Raw genomic sequence first — 16129 nt, 5'->3', positions numbered from 1 at the left:
TCTTATTTTTGTTCCCTATGATGGATTGTAGGTTGTGATTTTTAAATGTTATTAGGTTCTGATGAGAAAGAGAGGGAGGGAGGGCTACTCGAGTATGCAGCATATTGATAAGTTTATCTTGATTTGAGTTAGAGAGATCTACCTTTGGGTAACGCTTGTTTTTCGTGATTTGTTAGCGGTGCTAAAGTTGTTGTTAGTTGGCTTGGTATGTTTTTGCTTTATAGTGAGTAGGAGGATGAGTTTCTATAACTTACACAAATTGTTAATCCTAAACCTATAACTAACCACTTCCCTATTTTGTTGGAATCTAGCAAGGTTTCTTGGGGCTATACTCTTTTTTATTTTAAAAATATGTGATTGGACCATGATTTCCTTGTTTTTCTTTTTGGTTTGCAATTCTCGGGTTGAGGATTTGGAGAGGTGTGGGAAGGTTTTAGGTTTATAAGGAAGCTTACTCATTTGAGAGAGACTTTGAAAAAAAAAAAAAAAGTGGAATAGGGAAGTGGCAATATTAGGATTAGGAAGGATAGAATTTCTTATGAATTAGATTGCCTAAGATAGAGAAGAAGAAAATGTTAGTATTTCAAATAGCGAGGTTGTTAACAAGATTTCGTTGAATAATGAGTTGGAAGATCTGATCATTGAGGAATTGAGAAGTGGAGGCAGAAGACTAAATTTAAATGGGCTAAAGATGGTGATTATAATTCAAAATTCTTTTATAATCTAGCTAATGGAAATAAGAGGAAGAACTTGACCATGGAACAAGAATTGGCTGTAGGTGAGATCATTTCAAATTTTCCTATGATTGCTTTTGAGATCACAATTTTTTATGCTAACCTTTATTAAGGAGGATTCTTGTAAACCTATGATCAAGGGGTTAGAGTAGAATGTCATTTCTAGAGATCAAATGTATTAATTGGAAATACTGTTTCCCAAGGAAGAAATGAGGAGTACTGTGTCTGGGATGGAAGGGGATAGAGATCCAAGTCCAACTAGATTAACATGTTCTTTTTTTAAAGATTGTTGGGATGTGATTAAAGGGGATTTACTCAAGGTGTTTAATGAATTTCATTGAAATAAGATTTTGAGCAAGAGTATTAAATTTACTTGGAACGTAAGAGTATATAGCAAGTTTATTAATATTGCAAATCACATACCTATTAGTCTAGTATTCAATGTGTATAAGATTATTGCTAGAGTGTTAGGCAATTATGGATGTCATTTTTTATTGTTAATGATGCAGTGGATGATACCAAGGGGAGAACACAAAAAGGGGATCATCTAGTGATAAAGTTAGTTGGAGTTTTTTGAATAGTATTCTTGTGATTAAAGGCTTTGCGGGAGAGGTTGTGTTTGTGGATAAGGGGATGCATGTTCAATGGGCTATTTTCTATTATAGTGAATGATGAACATAAATATCTATTCAATGATTTGAGGGGTTGATCCAATCTTCCTTTTCTGTTTTGTTTTAGTGATTGACATGTTAAGCATAATGGTTAGTGGAGCGAGGGATGAAAGTTTGGTGAAAGGTTTGGAATTTAAGTGGGAGGGAGGGTGTGGTTGTTTTTTGCTGATTACGCATCAAAGTTGCATAATTAGACATTTAAATTCATGCATCAAAGATTATAATTTTAATTAAACGCCTTATTATATCCATTATTTTAACCAGTGAGCTTATTCGATAATTTTTAGATAATTGCCTTCTTTTTGTCGAAAATTTATGGGCACTCGTGTTTTATTATTACATGATAATTTTTTGACATTAATCTTGAAATTAAAATGCACACAGATCGTGTTTGTGGGAAGCCATGCTGCAGATGGGTATGCGGGTTGTTGGGCCGTGTCTCGAAGCTGGAATGAAGGAGCCCATTAGCTGGACTTAGTGGGTTGGCAGCAAAGTGGGTTTGAGTTTGGCCTAATGTGACTATGTGGAGAACCCATGCGCATGCGTGAAGGTCTCGTTGGGGTGCCGAATTTGAAAAGGCAGGCCTAGGGGTTTGCTTAGGGTTTCGTAGGCTTTTATTTAGGGTTTGTTGTTGCTTTTGGGGAGAATAGCTGAGTAGTGCAGGAGGCTTTTTAGAAGGGGGGCAGCTGGGGTCTTCTCTCCTAGGGTCTCACACCGTAGAGCACACAGAGTGTGTGCAAGAACTCCTCACTCACGACCATTACTTTCATCTCTCTCTCTCTTCTTCTTCTTCTTCTTCTTGTTTTCTTTATTTTAATGTTTGTTTTAAATACATTGTTTAATTAATTTTATTGTTACATTAAACTTTATTGTTTAAGTAGTTTATTAGTTTAATTAATTTCTTGTCCTTTAATTTGTAATTTTGAATGCTTCAAGTTTGAATTAATTTATTGTTTTAACTGGGCATACATCTCTCTCTCTCTCTCTCTCTCTCTCTCTCTCTCTCTCTCTCTCTCTCTCTCTCTCTCTCTCTCTCTCTCTCTCTCTATGTGTGTGTGTGTGTGTGTGTGTGTGTTATTTTAATACTTGTTAGAGTATTGTTCAATTCAATTTATCCTTTTTTATTTAATGTCATTATTAAATTTAAATTCAGTTTGGGTTAATTGTAGTACTTGCTTTTACTCTCTCTTTCTCTTTCTTTTTGTTTAGAATCTTGAATACTTATTGGGTTAATATTTACTATTAAAATCAGTTTGTTTTCCTTTATTAAATCTTGCTTGAGTTATATTATTTGTTAAGTTTACTTTACTGCATTTATTTAAAATTAATGCTAGATTTAAATAATTGTTCAAGTAGTGTGTTTAGGTTATTTTATTGTTGAAGGACTTTTGTTTAGACTCTTAGTTAATTTGCTTGTTTGGTTTTGTTATAGTTTATTTGGATGGTTGAATGAATTATACTGAGTTGGCTTAGTTGGTTTATTTGTTTGATTGTACGATAGTATTTTCCTGCTTGGGTGTGTTACATTTTTGTCTTAGGTTTCAATTTGTTTTAATTTTGCCACAAATTCTACAAAGACCCCAGAAATTGAATTTGAACCATCTTCAGTAAAATGTTTTCTTGTTTTCTTCTTTCTGTGTTTTACACGAGTTTGAAACCGAATTGCATTCCCCGAGGAAATGATCTGACCTTTTTGAGTTAATTATTACATGACGTAACTCCTATATTTGGGACAGCATTTGCGTTACTCATTTTTAAAGTGAGTCAAGCTTTTGGTGCCGTTGCCGGAGAATATCAGTTTTAGTTTCAAACTAGTGTTTTTCCCGTTATTTTAATTTTTCTCATGAAAAAAAAAAGAGAAAAAAAAATGAGTTTTGAGAAAATATGGCTGCACCTGAACCACACAATCATATTGATTTTTTGCAGCCTACATGCACCACTGCACCATCTTACACTGTTTTACCTAATAACGCACTTAATTTCATGATTCAGCGTGAGAGGACGTCATTGATACCTCAGTTCTACGGGATGGAATCCGAGTGTCTTTATCAGCATCTGACGGAGCTTGACTTGACTTGCAATACTTTTTTTCCTAGTGCTAGAACTGATGAATTTACTAGATTTCATTTATTTACTTCTTCTTTGAAGGATAGAGCGAAGATGTGGTTTAATTCTTTGATGCCTCATTCTGTCTCTAATTGGGCTGATATGGAACATGAATTTCTGCATAAATTTTCTCCCTCACAGAGATCTTAATTTTTGCAGGAACATATCAGTCAATTCGAGCAAAGAGCTGGCGAGAAATTTCATGAAAGCTAGGAGCGATTTAAAGATCTGGTTAATATGTGTCCCTACCATGGATTTGAATCATGGCGTCTGGTCAACTACTTTTACACTGCGTTGACTCCTGACTTGAAATAGTTTGTTCATACTGTGTGTTTAGGAAATTTTGTCAACACGGAGCTTGATGAAACATTGGGTTTTCTAGATCATTTAGATGATTATGCTTGGCAGTGGAACATTAAGATTGACAGAAGACCAATTGCAGCTCAACCATTGGGAGCAATACATGGTGGATACTGGTATGAACTGAAAGATGATTTTGATGTTAAGACACGTCGGGTTGAACTCACTAGAAGTTTGGATGCTATGATGAAAAAGGAGAATAGTACAGAGCAATTTTGGAATCAACCTTCCCAATCCTATGCATCCCTTTATTAGTCGATATATCATCCGGTTGTTCCTCAGCATTAGTATCAGCCACAACAAATCTATTAAAGTTATGCACCTCCAAGATTTCAACCTAATGTAGCACCTGTTCCATCGGAGAAGTCTCTGGAGGATACTCTTAAGCAAGTCATGCAGATTCAAGTCACAATTTACAATCAATGCACTCAAGCCATGAATGAATTGCGGGACACCATTAATGAGATGAACACACAGTTGAATATCTTAGAAAAAGGGAAATTTTCGGTAGAATCTCAGCCTAATCCTCAAAAATACCAGAAGCAAAAGCAACAAATACATAATGTTTCTCTTGAGACAACGGAGACCGTTATTACTTCGAGAAGTGGAAAAGAAATTTTCCAACCTGAGATACTCATCAATAGACAAACATTTGTTTCGGCACTTGAAGTTACAATTGAGAGAGATGAAGTCAAAGAAAAATCAAAGGAAGCAAGCCTAAAAGTGAAGAAGTCAGTTAATAAGGAGGCTAAAACTAATAAGGAGTACCAACCTATGGTACCTTATCCTTAGAGATTGGCAGTCGTGGAACCGTCACTCCCTACTAGAGTAAATGTCAAGGAGTGCAATGCTGAAGCAAATCCCTGCAATGGTATGGTGATTGGTGCACCCCAATAAAAAAGTTGAGCATAATTGTGTGAGTTTAAATTTCAAGGAACCAAGTAAAAATTTTAATGTTGATACTTCTGAAGAACCAAAGGTAACTGCTCTAACAACTTTGCCTCAACGATCGGTTCTTAAAGAAGTAAATTTCCTAGAAAATATACTAAATAAAGATCATTTCTTGTTAAAACAAGGAAGACAGTCTGCACATGTTTTTTCTGGTACCTTAGAATGTATTGATTTATTTGAGGCTAACTTTTATACAGGTAACAAGACTGATTCATTGTAGCGACTCAAATTTGGAGATTCGCCAATTCAATTTATAAACCTGCACCCACCAAATGAAATTCCTCCTGAGCCTCCTCCAGACATACTGTGTTGTTTTTATTTTATTTATTTTAATTTTGTTTTATTTTTAGTTTATTTTTAGGTACATTTTTCCTTAGTTTCAGTTTTTCTTTTCCCTTACTTCTCCACCCAGGTATGTCTATACTTCCCTCCTCATGTTTTCACATTAAAGACAATGTTTCATTTTAGTTGAGGGGGGGGGGGGGAGAACTTGCATGTGCAATTGTGTGCTTCCATGTGATAGAGTTCCAATGTGAAAATTGCATGTGATGTTTGCATGTTAGTTAGGTCCACCTTTTGGGAAATAGTGGTATTGAGTTCAGAGCATGCTAAATTCCTTATTTGTAAAAGTTACATGCCAAATTTTTTTCTTTCTCTTTTTGAGGATATGGAACATGTAGGATGTAGTGCAAATCAGAGTTTGAATTAAAAGAGAATTTTATCTATTTCACTTAGTTTCAACCAAGGGAAGGATGTTGAAAGTCTTGCTACACACTCTACATAGGTTAGAAGACTTAGAAAGATTACCTTAGATCATTTCTGGTTGATATACAATTCAGTTGTTTGGGACTTTAATGAATCATATCCTAATGACTTAGAAAAAGAAAAGAAAGAAATATAAAAAAAGTTTGAAGCAAATGAAAACAAGAAATAAGTTAGGGATCAGTTGCAAAAAAGAAGAAAAAGAAAAAAAAAATCAAACAGAAGGGAACAATTGTGTATAGGAAAGGGCTACCTATTACCAAGGTCCTAACTAAACAAAAAGTGGATACCTTTTAAAGTGTAGTAGCATGAAAGCCACATTTGTACATTCATGCATTGGAAACGACTACCTACTACCAGGGTCCAAACTAATCAAGAAAGTGGGTGTCTTTTAAAGTGCAATAGTGTGAAAGCCGCCAGTACAATAGTTTTGAATTAGAGTAAAACCATGCAATTGTCTTAAATTAATTGGTGTGTTTGAAACTGTTAATGGTTGCTGATGGTCAATCTTGAATGTTTGCTGATGGTCAATCTTGGAATTATGATCCTCTCTTGTACACGCGAGCTTGATACACTCCATTATCTTGGTTGTTTTACTAAATGGTGTATAAATCTTTCAGTTGATACGTAACTTGAGTTAATCTGTGTTCCGTGTTCCTAAACTCATTAAGCATATTTCATGGCATGTGATTTTCATGAGTATTGGAATTCTAGTTGCTACTCCCTTAATTTGAATGCATTCACGTTATTTGCTAGAAATTAGAAAAACGTTAGTTGGGGGGTGTGATTACGTGTCAAAGTTGCGTAATTAAGCATTTAAATTCATGCATCAGAGATTATAATTTTAATTAAATGTTTGATTATGTCCATTATTTTAACCAGCGAGCTCATTCGATAATTTTTTGATAATTGCCTTATTTTGTCAAAAAATTATGGGCACTCGTGTTTTATTATTACAGGATAATTTTTGGACATTAATGTTGAAATTAAAATGCATGCGGATTTTGTTTGTGGAAGTCTTGCTGCAGATGGGTATGTGGGTTGTTGGGCCATGTCTCGAAGCTGGAATGAAGGAGCCCATGAGCTGGACTTAGTAGCAGGCCGTGAGGGTGTACGTGGGCTGGCAGCAAAGTGGTTTGATTTTGGCCTGATGTGACTATGTGGAGAACCCATACGTAAACCAGCCCATGTGCATGCGTGAAGGTCTCCTTGGGGCGCTAAATTTGAAAAGGCAGGCCTAGGGGTTTGCTTAGGGTTTCATAGGCTTTTATTTAGGGTTTGTTGTTGTTTTTGGGGAGAGTAGCCGAGTAGGGCAGGAGGTTTTTAGAAAGGGGGCAGCTAGGGTCTTCTCTCCTAGGGTCTCATGCCGCAGAGCACACAGAATGTGCGTAGGAGCTCCTCACTCACGACCATTGCTCTTATAACGACCTCAATTTCTGCTCTCTCTCTCACTCTCTCTCTCTCTCTCTCTCTCTCTCTCTCTCTCTCTCTCTCTCTCTCTCTCTCTCTTTATATATATATATACATACTAATAATACTCTGATACCATAGACCGTAGTCAAAGTCAAGCCAGACCAATAGGTACCTAGAATTTACCTGTTTATACATACATGTCATCAAAGCAGCGAAAGCATAATATATTTAACTTATATACAATACCAGAGTTTCACTTTTTCTACATATATACATATATACCCCAAAAATCCATCCTACTTTCGACTCGACTACTTACCCTGCAACTGGGGTAGTACCAATGAACTCCTCTATCACAAAGCTTGTTCCTCTCGTCTGTCTGGGTTTCTTGAAATATTTGTAATGCTGGGGTGAGACACCTCTCAGTAAGGGAAATAGACTAATATCGGTGTGTGGCCACATGAGTTTTATCGTGTTGTAAACATATACTACAAATAATATAATTGTAATATATCTTAAACTGTAACTGATAACACATGAAAATCTGTACTTTTAAACATAAACATACTATATCATAATAAATTTTTGTATCATTTAAATCATCTACTAAATCTGTATATTACTGAAATCATACCCTGAATGTATAATTGTATATCATGAATTAACCCGGCATGATTCAGGTTGTGCGGCTCGTAGGCTGGACTTAACTTTGGCTAGCTTACTAGATTAAGTCAAACATAACATAACTACTGTAAAAACTCGAAAATTTAAAAGGATTAAAATAATTTGGGAAAAAATAAATAAATAAAATAACAGATAAATAAAAGGAATGGAGTGGGAAAAAGAAGAAAAAAATTAAAATTAAAGAAATAAAATTAAATTAAGATGAATTAAATAATTAAATAATTAGTTATTAAATTAAATATTTTTGCATTGGATTTAAAAAAAAAACTAATTGAAATAAGATATGTATATATATATATATATATATATATATAGATATATGTATATAGGTAAGTTATTATAATATATATATATATATATATAATAAGTATAAGTTAAAGAGATATATATATATATATAAAGTAAAAGTTAAAGAAAGAAGAAGAAGAAGAAGAACAGAACAGAGGCACGCAACCCCCCCCTCTCTGAAATTTTTATTTCCTGCGTTCGTCTCCGTCTCTCTCCTTCTCTCAATTTCTCGACGAGTTTGCGGCGGATCGGAAAACAGAAGGTGCTGTTGGATTTCTAATTCCGCCACCGATATTTCTACTGGAGCAGATTTGTCGTGGGAACTGTTTAGGCCTCACTCCTAGGGAAAGGTAATTTTTCTCATTTTCTCAATTTTGCTTTAAATCTGCTGTTAAATCGGCAATCGGGTACCACCACGTGGTCCTAGTCGCGATTGTCGTCATTTTGACGTGGATAAATTTCCAATTGGAGTTTTCTAGGTTCTATTCCAAAGCGAGAGTAAGATTTAGAAAATTTGGCTAAATTTAAGGGGATAATTATTTATTGGGTATTTAAGGGCCTAGGAAATATTAAATAAATATTTTATTTAGGATTAATTTAATGGAATTAGGATTTTTGATTCAGGGTCCGAGTGAGCGCTGCAGGTATTTTTCGGAATCCTTGTTGGCGCAGGTTCAAGAAATCAAGTAAGGGAAAAAATATATATTAAATCAGAATTTTTATGAATTTAATGAAAAAATAAATTGTGTTATATATACATGTATATGTTTCGATATGGGTAAAATGCCAACTGTTTAAATTGTATTTTTTTCAAGTTTAGGGCTATTTATTAGATATGTATATGCGAAAATGAACGGATGAATGTGGAAAAATATTTTTAGTGTAATTATGTAAGGAATGAAAGGTATTTTCAGTATATAAATGTTAAATGTTGGTTAGTTTATTTTACAAACAATGTATGAATTTTACTGCTAAACTGTGTGACATGAGATTCTATACAAATATATGTTAAATGTACGAGATGCAGGTTAAGTAAGTAAAACAATGAGAATAAAATGTGATATGGACAATGTTGCCTGTGTATGTTAAATGCAACCATGTAAATGTAAGACAGCTGAAAGATAGTCATGTTAGTAGATCTAACTTATTTCTATGTGGACTAACTGATGATAGCTAAAAGGAGTTGTGTTAGATTCTAGCACATTTTTATGTGAACTATCTGATGATGGCTAAAAAGCAGTTGTAGTACAAAGGAATGATATGAAAACGTTATACAATGAAATGACAATGGAATGACAATGCAATGAAATGAAATGTGAAACGTGAATGATACGAATGGGAAAGAGTCACTTAAAGTGAACTGCAATGCAATGTTAAACAGATGTGTATGATTGAATAATGATAGAAAGAATGATGTATTATGATATTAGAAATATGTATGTACGTAGAACATGTTACGATTGGGGGAGGCATACCTTTCGCCTGAGGACTTGTTGAGTAAGGCAAGTGCACTAGTAGCTACAGATGTGGCAGTAGCCGTATAACGTACTAGGGCAGAGGGAACCTACTTGTATGGGCGGGTAGATTTCCCTATCCTTAGGGCCTTCGCCAATAAACTTTTGTATAAACTGTGTGAGTACGAGATCAATTTATCACTTGAGGGCTTACTGAGTAAGGTGAGTGCTTTGGTATGCTTTAGCTGCGACCTTTGGGTTGCCTAAATATCATAGCATAGGGGTGCTACTTGTATGGGCGGGTAATCACCCCTATCCTCGGGTAATCTCATGGGTTAAACATTTGCATGTGTTTGATTAGGTTCAAGGAATAATTTCAGAAATTATGTTAACGATTTTCAAATGTTAAATAATATGTCATATATAAACTCATATTAGACACACGCTGTGTTTAATATATTGTTTCTTCCCTTACTGAGATGTGTCTCACCCGAATATGAATTTATCTTTTTCAGGATTTCCTCGAGATCGAGCTTTGAAAGCTCGAGATTTTTATAGCATTATTGGGAAATAGAAAAAGGAAATGGTATATTTCTATGTTAATTTTAGGGAATGTAAATATTTATGTTTTATGCCTTTATGTTTTAAGACTATTGAGTAAGAAATGATGGTGAAAATATTGAATTGTTTTGGGAGTTATGTAGATTTATGGAAATGCAAGTGATGGATGATTTAATATGGATTATAGTTAGAATTAGTAAACTTTGGTGTTATGTTATATGGAGATTATGATTATGTTTTCCGTTGCGTATGTTATGAATTATGATTTTTCAGGATATGATCAGGTATAACGCACCGGACCTGGATTTAAGGGTTCGGGCCGTTACAACTACGCACGATTGCCCACCCGACCTGGTCTTCCCATCCTACTCTCTGCAACACTTCATTGGTCGGTACTGAGTGGGTATCCTACTCTTTGCCTACACTTCGAGGCTAATCGGCCTCCGACCCAACACTCCTGAATAGTGTGGTTGCACTGTCAGTTGTACACCAATTTGGTCCGCCCATCCTACTCTTCACAACACTTCTCGGGTCGGCACACAGGGGGTTACATTATCTGATCTGGCTAGCTAGCTACGGTACCGTGCTTATAACATACGTAACCATTCAGGTTCTTGTTACTATATAATACATTTCACATAATATTTCTATAAATAAATATCATTTTCTAATTTCTAAATAAAATCTAACATAAATGTATTTTTGTATAGAAACTTGTCATTTCATAATTTCTGAATATATCATCATATTAAAACTGATCACGACATTTGCATTGGCTGAACTATCACGACATCTGCATCGGTTGTATTATCACGGCATCTGCGCCAACTGAACTATCATGGCATCTGCACCAGCTATATTATCATAATATACTGGAAAATATCTTAATTTCTATATTGGTTATCATCTTTCTAAAATTATTGTCAAATCATGTTTGTTCTATGAAAACATGAAATATTATGACATGTTATACGTCTATAGTAAAAATTATCTATACTCACGCCACACAAGTAAGTACTACTATATATTATTATCTGGCCTGGAAAACATAATTTACTGACAAAATAATATTTAAATTTGAAATCAAGGTTTTCTCAATTCAACATCAATATTCCCAAAATTACATTATTTCATACATATAATTTTTGAAACAAATATTGTATAATAAATGATAATTTTTTCTACAAATACCTAACTTAATCTATTTCCTTACCTGTTTCCTGCTAATCCTACTAAAACTCTAAATTTATGCCCCACGGCGTTCGAAGCTCAAAACCCTGAAATTATATTTTTCCCAAATCAATCAACTCAATCCCTAGACTATTATCATTTAATATTCCCTAGGCCCCAAATACTCAAATTTAACAATTAAAACTAATATTCAACGGCTTATAAATAGAATTTTTGGTTGCTTGGTGGTTAAGAAATCAGTTTTTTTTCCTCTCTCTCAAACCCGCACCCCACTCTCTCTCTCTTCGATTCTTTCGCTGTTTGTCACCTGGTTCAACGATCGAAAGCCGTTATGAGAATCTAGGAGAAATTCTCTACATGTCTAGCAGAGTGGATTTTTGATCGAGGCTTTTCAAGCATTACTCCAAAATCAGGATTTCGATCTTTGAACGCCGTGAGGCGGAGATTTAGGGTTTCCAATAAGTCGAGTAAGGGGATTATATTATGTCAGTTACTTTTGCAAATTTTAACCGATTGAAATACTAGATATGTTTATATGTATATAGTTATGACTTTTCTAGGGTTTTCGAGCCTAGGGTTTGGTTAACCGATATTATTTTCAAAACCAATCGATTAAATTCGAATATGATATTTTTGGATTAAAGTACTGGGCTTTTTGAACGTTTTCATAGGTTTGAATTTGTGATTTCAAACCATAAGCGTGTTTTAATACGAACCAAAGGCGGTAGGGTTGATTATCTTTGTTTTTCCTGTACTTAATTATGTATCTATATTTTTATAAAATAACAACTTGGAGAAACTCATACCCCTATTTTCAGCACAGTGTCTATTTTCTCAAGCAGTTATTTTATTTATGATTTACTAGGCGAAAAATTGTGTGGCATCAGTACAATTTTAATTGACATGAATGAACATGTTTTGTGTAATACTGAATTGTAACAGCTAGGTGCCGATATGTGATATGACAGCTAAATGTCGAGTTTGATATGCCGATTTTATACCGAAACTGTTTATGACAAATATTCCATAAGATTACAAACAGTTTATGTTTTATACAGTTTTATGAAAATGAATTATGATTTCAGCATTACGATGTAAATTGCCATATATGATTTTAGAGCCCTGTGATATGATATTATGTTATAAGCACGGTACCGTAGCTATATGTTGGGAGATAGTGCAACCACACATTTTAGAGAGAGTGTTGGTATTGGATAGTCAATTAGAGTCTTGGGGAGTACTTCCTGATGTAGAATTCTAGGGCCCCCTCCGATGTAGAATTTTGGGTGACCCTCTCGATGCAAAATTACGGGTATAGGGTAGGCTCAATCGTACTTACTACTTAGTTTGACTTAGCTATAGTCGGCCAACTATATGCTAGGTCTAACCTACGGGCCGCACAACCCATCATGGGGGGAAACATGTCGTAGTAGTATATGAACGCGTGAGGACGCTAGTTCAACAGTTCATGTTATAACTTCTAGGCATATATGGGCATATTTACTATAGAATGGGCTATAATGAGCCAATAGTATATTACTCATAAATTATGTATTTTCAGATATACAGTTCAGTACAGTTTTAAAATTCCAGTTAAACATATTTAAATGTTATCAGTAATATGTTTACACGAAATCTCAAGCTAGTCACACACTGATAATAATATAATCCGTCTTACTAAGAGGTGTCTCACCCTATCATACAAATCATGTTTTAGGTCCTTCGAGAGATCGAGTCTAGCGTACCGCTAGGCTGATGATAGACAGTTGTTAGATATTGTTAGAGCTGGTGAGACATAGATAACAATTTTTATGTTTTTGGGGTTTGTAATATTATGATATGGACTTGGTATGTAATAGGGAACAGTTAGAAACTCTGGTATGTGTTTGATGTATTAGAAAATTTTCCCTATGCATGTATATGATGATGGGGATGTAGCACCCATTTTCCCTTGTTAGGGTAGATTGTCTTTATTTATGGTATTAGAGAAATGTGTATGTTATGTTTTAGTAGCACTCCGAGCCCAAGTAGAGGGTCGGGGCGTTGCATTTCTTCTCATAATAACATACATATATATATATATATATATATATATATATATATATATCGCATTTCACGTTATTCAACATTTCTCAGTAAAACATTTCCATATTTCATATTTCATCATTTCTTGGAAGATACTCTTAGTACATATTACTTTTGCATGTTTCTCAATAAAACAATTCTCATATCTTTATAGTTTAGTATATAAGCATCACTGGGTTTCTCTTCTATTCATTACTGCACAAAACATTTCCATATATGTTTTTATCATATTCTCATTATTTTCCGTACAATTTACACAACCCAGTTTCAAACATGTTTTCAGTATAAATCATACGCTAGACAATTTTGTCTAATATTCATATCATAATATTCAAAGGTAAAATATCATATTTCCTTTTTCACATATTCATTCAACCAGTAAATTCAAAAAATACTGTTATAATTTATTTCTCTTACTTGACTTACTGAAAGGTCCACTAAAATCCAAATCCTACGGCCCGTGGCGTCTAAAGCTCAAAAGCTTGAAATACACATTTCCCCCAAATCATTCAACTCAACTCCCAAAATATTTATTTTTCAGCAGTCCCTAGACTCTATATACTCCAAATTAACATTAAAACTCTAAAATACCCCACTTTCCCTGGTTTTGGGATGGTGCCCCGGAACTCCAAATTGAAAATCTATTCAGGTTAAGTTGTAGATAATTCTCCCATGAACCTCATGGTGGTTCCGGATCGTCAATTTGGGCTAAGTCGGAGCGAAATTGTAGAGAGAAGGGAGAGAGAGCAGTAGGGTTTCCGAGAGAGAGAGAGAGAAAAATCTTTATTTTTAATTTACAATGCTCGCGAGATCCCCTTATAATCAGCACTGTAGAGAAAAATGTTGTTGATTTTCTCAGGCTCTTAGGAAACCGTCGTCGATTTTCTCTTTAACCGACCTAATTTTTACCGTTTAACTTGTTACCAGCCCACGGTAAAACCGCATAACTGTCGATAGTTTTCTCTTCACCAACCCAAAAATCCTCTTTTTCTCAATTATTTTTATTATTATATTTTCCGCGTCTCTACAACATATCCCATTCCATCATATGTTTCTCTTCTCAAGATATGTTCACTAACAATCATAAGACTGAAATGCCCTTACCCTATGTATTTATTTATTGAACCTTCACTTCACATTGACTTTTTACTTACTAAAATAAAAATTATGATTGCATAAGAGGAATGAAATATTACTATTGATGCATAATAACCCAGGTATTGACATGAGCTTTAATAGATAACATATTTCAACCTTTTGCTAGATCTAGTTTCATGACTATAGTTGAGATTTTGTTCAATTCTAATGTAGAATGACCTCACTCTTATACTTGCATATGTGAAATCAATCGTGCTCCCATAACTTTTAACACTAAAATCACAAGATATGCAAACTTTCACTATAAGAGTTTTAAATCTCAACCTCTTATATATGTTACAGTATAAATGCACTTTTATATCACATGAATGAGTTTGAAGAAAAGCCCATTTCTTATAACCACCAATTGGACCGATTTACATGATTTATGCTTGGTTTAACCCTTCCTCTTGCTGACTTTAGTTTTTTTTTTAATAAACAACTTTAGTTAATAGACCTGTAAGATCCTCTATGTTTTCTTCTTCATGGAGATAGATCGACTGTTATAATAATATTCACTATTAATTGCAACAATGTTGTCATGATTATATATGAAAGGTGATTTTTCCTAAATGAGAGTATCATTTATCCATCAACTAACTTATTTCCTTACCGGCTATGCTAAAACAGTAAGATCAACTTCCATGGTTAAGTTAACAAGTATTATTTATATAAAGAGACAACCACTTAATAGGACATTCTAATCCACATCACAAAAAACATTCAAGTACATCATGATATCATTATAAAACAAGTTGTGGTTTTTGGCACTAGTTGAATATTTCATTTTACTCACAAGGACATGCCAATGATCTCTACTTAACTTGTTAGAAAATCTACTCCTATAACATATGTCAAGTCTAGTTAAAGTAGTTATATATTGTATGTTGACAATCATTCTATTATATTCATTTTTTTATTAGCCACTATATTTTCATTAGCAATAGTAAATAACTGATTATTTGAAAAAAAGAAGACTAGATATGTGCTTATAGTTATCATAACCATATTCACTCAAAATTTTCTCATTGTAGTGTTGACATATCGAGAAAAATACCATTAAATGATCTTGTAATTTCAAGCGTCAAGTAACATTGTCTTCACTTAAATATTTCATCTTAAAATATTCTTTAAGCATATTTTGTTGTTTTATTTATGACATGCACAATTTGAACAAATGCTTAGTATGTCATCCAGGTATAGGCTAATAATAACACATGAGTCTTCCTATGATTTATAATAAATACACTTGTAATACTCATTTATTTTATATATGTTTTCAGTCATGCCGGAATCAAAATTTTCATGTAGTTGTAAGGAGCTTGCTTTAAGTCATGAAGTGGCTTATTTAACTTGCACACTTCTATACACGGAAAAAAAAAAAAATTTACATCCGTCAACAAATTCATAAATTATAGCAATTGCAATTAACAATCTAATGTACATACTTTGAGAAATCAAAGAAAAAGGCATAACATGGATGCCTTCACTTGTGTAAAACCTATACCCTATAATTATACGACCTAATCAACCAATTTCCAAGTTCTATTGGAAACTAGATGTTCCATCTTATCTTTCAAAAAATTGCATCAGATGGTGATAATGCGCATCATAAAGTAATTTGAGTTTCTTCTAATATATATATATATATATATATATATATATATAAAATAGTTACCACAAAAATGAGTCAAGCTTGAACTTAGATTTGAAATTCAAAAACTAAATGAGT

The sequence above is a fragment of the Malania oleifera genome, chromosome 1 (assembly GCF_029873635.1).
Source record: "Malania oleifera isolate guangnan ecotype guangnan chromosome 1, ASM2987363v1, whole genome shotgun sequence".
Taxonomy (NCBI): domain Eukaryota; kingdom Viridiplantae; phylum Streptophyta; class Magnoliopsida; order Santalales; family Ximeniaceae; genus Malania; species Malania oleifera.
The sequence above is the reverse complement of the archived record's forward strand: the minus strand, read 5'-3'. Positions refer to the sequence as shown.